We start from the raw sequence: 6,519 nt of genomic DNA, 5'->3' as shown, positions 1-6,519 counted from the left end.
GAAACTCTCGTAACATTTGAGACCCGTGATCGCGGTGATCTTTTGTCCAGTTTGGCATCACTGGTCTCAAATGCTGACAGGTATAGGCTATACAAACTAAAGCCTTGCCATCACATCCGGGAAATAAGTCAGTAAATTTGAGTAAAATCATGCCGTGCGAATGCGTCACATGAAATACTGATGTGGGGAGGTCATTTATAAATCACAGGAGGTCTTCAGATAATACTAATGCCGTGCGAAAACTGTGAATGGTGCTAATGTGTAACCTAACGTTACGTCTCGAACCAAATTCACAGAAGGCTCCAACTACGCAAACTGTTATCCAATCAAAGCGGTGGCCGTTTACTTCCAAGTGTCTTCGATGCGGCACGCCCATTAAAACCGAGCGTTTGTAGAGCTGGCCTCAAAAACAGGGTAGAAAATTGCCTATAACTTATTGGTTTTGATGTTTTTGGATGTAAAAATATACATAAGTAGACCTCATACAACAGTATAAAACAATAAACAAGCACAGTTCAGCACACCTTTAAGTTAGTCCTTATATACCTTTAATGATTTGATAAATGATGAGAATAATTCTTGCTTATCCTGTTACTTATTCCTGGAATTCCTATTGTGTCTGCGGTTCCACTTAAAGAATTCTATCAAGAAACATACAGTTAATCAATATACAGATTAAGTGTTAAATATTTTGACCATTTTTTCAATATTGTGCATTTTAGAGCAAACCATCTTATAAAACAATATTACTTTTGTCAGAGATGCATGTGTTTTTAAGTTTCATATTGGAAATATTTTATTAAGTTATCGTGTATATCTGAAGAAACATTATGAGAGGAAATTTACTTTAGTATGCCTCTTACAGATTACCTCATTGTTTTCATGCAGTACACCAGTCAGTCTTGATGTGTCCTGTCAAAAAAGACAGTTCAGCCTTGCCTTGTTTTGCACTATGCCATCGACATATTTTGTACATATGCAGTAACTTCTTATACTTACTTTAAGCCGCACATATACTGCTGACCTGCCAAACTCTGGGCATGCTTTAATTGATTCAGGGCAAACACTCCTCAACTGAACTGGTAAGATCCTTCGCCTCCTGTCAACTCTGCAGATTTCCATTTCCCCCTCTCCCATTGTGGGAAAGGTTTCTCTGATTTTCTGATGAAATGCCCTCTCATTCATTGAAAGGGGAACAATCATTTTTTTAACTGTTGTACCTGTATAAGAGAAATAGTTACCTTTAAAAATATGTCACAGATTTCAGAGATTTTACACTCATGCTTGTTTGGTATGTTTTGATGCTGGTTTAAGCTGGTCATGTGCTGGTTTATACTTGTCATGTACTGGTCCTTAGCTGGTCAAACCAGCATCAAAACATACCTAACCCAGCGTATGCTGTTTTTTTCAACAGGGTTAGGCACTTACGCTGTGTTGTGAGCAGATGCTCACTACTGTTTTCAATAAAAGAAAGCCTAATGGTGCTCTGTCTTGCAGCGTGTGGCCTACTCGTGGCTGAGGCATCGTTGGGGATGTTGCTGCGGAACATTCTCAGTCTTTAATAAAACAGTTCAAACACACAATTGTTCGATAAACATAACAGCATAAATAAGAAAGTGTGTTACATGTTGTATGTTTTAAGCCCAGTGAGTTGTTGGAGTCATCTATTTTTCATCACTTGCTCATCTATTTAACTATTCAGTTTAGGTTTTTTAATTGCTCTTGGCTTTTTCAAAAATACTACAGTATACAGTGGTTTTGTATAAAGGATAAATATATTCTGTGAAGTTCCTAATAGTAGTATACATTACTCTACATAGAATTTAACTTTAATTAGTCTTTAAAATATAACCAGGGCTGGAAGTGGGGGAGGGGTGCACGTGGCCGCACGGTTTTATACATAAAACAGCCTTCAAACGCTAATGCATGCAAATTCTATATACAGTGTGATTTTCTGCATCTATATTGTATAATATAATAAGCATATTTTTATTGTATATAAATATCATGTTCACAACTAGTAGTCCCCCAGTAAATCTCGTCCAGTTTCAGCACATCATTTCATTTTATCTCCAAATGTATTCCACAGTGAAGTGTTTACATATAAAGTGTGCATATAGTCTGACTATACCCTCCTAATAATTGTTAATTTTTTTCTTGCATTTTCTCTTTATACGTACATGAATCCGTATAATTGTTAAAAGTGGAATAATAATCAAATTCCAACTGGTCTTGGGACTGATATCCATATTGAAACACAAAATTTAATTTTGCTTGCCGACTTAATATAAACAAAGTGATTAAGATTTGGCGCGAAATATTAATTACATTAAAGGCCCAGAAAACCAACCTCTCAATGGTGTCGCCTTGCGAAAAGGTGTTATCCTCGTCTGTGTTATTATGTGTTAGGCGATTTTGTATCAATGAATTAAATCTCGTATTTAATGCTTCAAGTCTTCTCCTCAGCGACATTATTGGTCCACTATCGCTATGGATGATGACACCTCACTTTATTAGCGCAGTTACTGTCCCTGTCGTTATATCTAGCCACGCCTAGTGGCTGTACTGTGAACTACACCAGTGATTCTCAACCAGTGGGCCTCGGAGCGCCATCTGGTGGGCCATATAGGCAGTGGTAGACAACCGCCAAATTAATTTGTATTTATTTTTAAATTTACACATTTTGTTATTTTCTAATGATTTAATTAGTCTTATGAATTTACATGTTAAAGAAAAACGTTAAAGAAACACTAAAGTGGAGTCAAGATGCATTACCTAAAAATCTATTTATATTTGAATGTCGCATATTTCAAATATACATTATGTTACAGTAAATGCTGTTACTGTAAAATGGGTCATTTTCTGAAAAGAAAAGTTCTGTGCAAGCGAAAGCGTCAAAGTGTGTGGTGAGAAAATACGATGCAGAATACATTACATTTGTTTTTATAAGGGCTCTCTCTCTCTCTCTAAGACAAAATGACAAAATGACAGGATAATTATATATTTTAAATAATAATTATATATATATATATATATATAATTACGTGTAGATGTGTATTTAATTTTAAATGTATTTCATCAGTGAAAGAATAAGAAAAGCTGCTAGACTATAGCTCGAGCTGCGAGGTTTCTCTGAATAACTGCACTTTTACAGTCGGCTAACGAGAACTCTGCAAACTGCGTGTCTGTATAAAAGGTGTTTGATTGTGTATGAACTGAATTTGAGGACTGCGCACTTGGAATTACTTGCGAGAGCGCGTCTGTAGACAGCGTCACATGGGGTTGCCTGGAGTAACTTGGCTTAAATGACGACAGGGGGAGGTTCAAATGTGCGTATAAATATGAAAAATCTACGCAATTATTAGTGAATGAGACCCAATTTGGCTGACTTGACTAAATCTGCTACTGTGGCATAACAGATTAACAGCAGAGTATAACATTGTACTTTTTGAATATTTTGTGTTCATACTATCACATTTGGGAAGGTGGTCCTCAGAATGTTTTTAAACAGTCCTTGGTGGGCCATGAGTTGCAAAAGGTTGAGAACCCCTGAACTACACAACCCAAAATCAAAAGTGTTGAAATATTTTTGTAAAATGAAGAAACAGTCAGTCATAATTATTTATAGAGCACATTTAAAAACAACAGCTGTTGGCCAATGTGCGGTACAAAATGTAAGCTTATAACAAAATATAAAAAGTAAACATAGAACACAGCGACAGATAGTACACTATATGCCACTGTGCTTACTTACGACCATATGCAACCATAAATAAATACATTTTAAGAAGAGACTTAAAAACAGCATATGTTGGTGAAGTTCTTATAAAAGGTGGCAAATTGTTCCATAGCTGTGAGCAGTCACTGAAAATCTCCTTTTCGATTTCAAGCCTGTCCTTGGAAAAGTCAACTGAAGGCTACTATAGTTGACTGAAGTTCCCAAAGCATTACAGTGGAACGGAATCAGATCTGAGATATATGACAGAGCCATTCCATGCAAACCCTTATAAACAAACAACAATGTTTTAAAATGGATAAGATGTTTAACTGGGAGCCAGTGGATATAGATCAACACTGGTGAAATATGTTCCCTTTTACTTGTTCCAGTTAACAGTAAAGCGGCGGCATTTTCAACAAGTTGAAGACGAGACAATAGAGACTGTGAAACACTCTACAAAACAATACAATAATCTAATCTGGATGAGATAAAAGCATGTATTACAGACATGTTAAGGATGACTTCATCTTTGTGATATTCTTTAGCTAACAGGACAATAATAACAAATAAAGCAAGACTGATAACTTAATTATTAAGTATACGGCATCATTTATTGCCTTACGTTTACTTTTAACCACATCTGAAGCTTTGAAATTTGCCCTGCACATTACATATAGACATGCCTATGAAGAGATATACAGTATGGTGGTCAAAAGTCTACATACACCTGATTCTTAATACAGTACAATGTTACCTGGAAAAACAATGACAGTGTGTGTGGTTTTATGATAGTTGTTTAAGGGTTTAAAGTTGTCCTGGTCCATTAAACTGTTCACTGGTCTTTGATTTTTCAGCATTTTCTGCATGTTTGACCAATGTCAAGCTGTGACTATGATAGATTCATCTTTACAGACTGACAACAAGCACTCATACACAACTATTATATGTCAGTGTGTATAGATCAACTCAACATCAGAGTTACTGCTGGACAGAGGTCTCACAGGTTTGAGAGGTTGTAGATGCCTATTTGTGGTTGCAATTCAAATCTGAATCTAGGAAAACGTGTAAATATGTGCTATGCATTTGAATCTGCCAATGTATTTTAGTAAATGCCAGTTTACACGTTTGTGACTATTTTTCTGCAACTTCAAATTCAGAAGACAGATTTGTGAGATTTGTCCACGAGTGCAAATCTCAGTATTCAACTTCAGTTTTTTTATTTGACAAGTTTTGACATTGGGGCTGTGAGTGTACATTTTAGTGTACAGGTACAAATACTTACTTTACAAGTTCACAAATTAAAATCTACATGCTCTCAAATTTTGCTACTGAATACCTTCATAATTTCGCCTGTTTCAGGTAAGCTTTCTTTTTGGATTATTATTGAAAGTAAACTGCACACGTGGATTGTAAAGTGTAATGATATGTTCCTAAAAGTCAAAACTCTGTCTCAAGCACGTAGTTGTATTTTAAAACGAGCTCAGACAGCGAGTTAGTGATCTGCATAGTTCAGCTGCTAACATTTCAAAGATGTGCATCAAAATACACGGTTGGACTGTGTTATTTAACACAATAAAATGTACATAGGTGGATTATGTGTTGTAGACGTGTCAATTTCATTCATAAATGTTTACTTTTGTCTACGTAGTATTCTTGTTTGAGTAAATTAGGGATGCTAGTTAATTGTAAAAAGTTTATCTATTTTCGACTTTGGCTTCAAACGAATATAAAAAGCGGGAGGATTTTATCAGATGTCACGTTGGTCCGATGATAAGATAAGAGTTGTCATTTCTGTCGGATATGAGAGAAATGAAAGGGCAAATAAAATGAAACGGAACCAATTCAAGTTGCTCGTTTGCGCTATATCGGGCCGTTTATATAAAATATTAAGTAAAGAGGGAATGCACAGCAGAATGATCAACATCTCGACGCCTTTAGTCCACATAACATTCACCATGTACAGTATATGTAGTAGCCATTACGTTAAATAACTGCAACAATGGTATTATGGCCAAAACAGTTAAATGCTTTTGAGTGCTTTCAAGTGCTTCATACAAGTTTTTCCAGCACTTCAAGGCTGCATTATCCAATTAAAATGTTATGTTATTTTATATTTGATTACTAAATGTTATTTTTAAATTAATTTAGCTTGTTTTAAAAAACGTATTAAGATGTAACAAATGGTAATGAATGATTAAAAACTGAAATTAATATCTCAGTATTTTTCAGACACCCAATTATTTAATTTCTGAAGTAGGGTATTAGCTACAATACATGTACATAGACTTGCCTTGTTAATTTTATTTTTGTCTTTTGTGTGTGTATATATATTTATATGTGTGTGTTTAAACATTAAATGTGCAGTGTTACATTTCATTTAAATTAACATCTTTTTTCCGTTTTCATAGGTTTGGAATGCAGTGTAATCTTTGCAAATTTGTTCACAGTAGCAGAGAGGTCCTCCTGAAACACTACAGGTTTCACCACTATCAAGGGCGATCCTGGCAGCAGCCTTGCCTGTATACTGACTGCATTTGCACTTTCAAAACTATAGGTGCGTTAAAATCACATTTCACAAGAGCACACAAACAGACTGGTGCAGTGACAGAGCACTACAATTTTACATGCCAGTAATGTGATTTTAAAGATGTTTGTCAGCCATCTCAGTTTTTAAACCACATCAGAAACCATTTAAAGAGACAGGACACAGTCAAATGTCCTTTTAAAGGTTGTGAGTTGACAACCAATGTCCTTTCAACTTTTAGTAGTCACGTGTCTCGTAAACATAAGTCTCAAGGTTT

The sequence above is a fragment of the Triplophysa rosa genome, linkage group LG2, assembly GCF_024868665.1.
Source record: "Triplophysa rosa linkage group LG2, Trosa_1v2, whole genome shotgun sequence".
NCBI lineage: Eukaryota > Metazoa > Chordata > Actinopteri > Cypriniformes > Nemacheilidae > Triplophysa > Triplophysa rosa.
Note: the sequence above shows the minus strand (reverse complement) of the source record.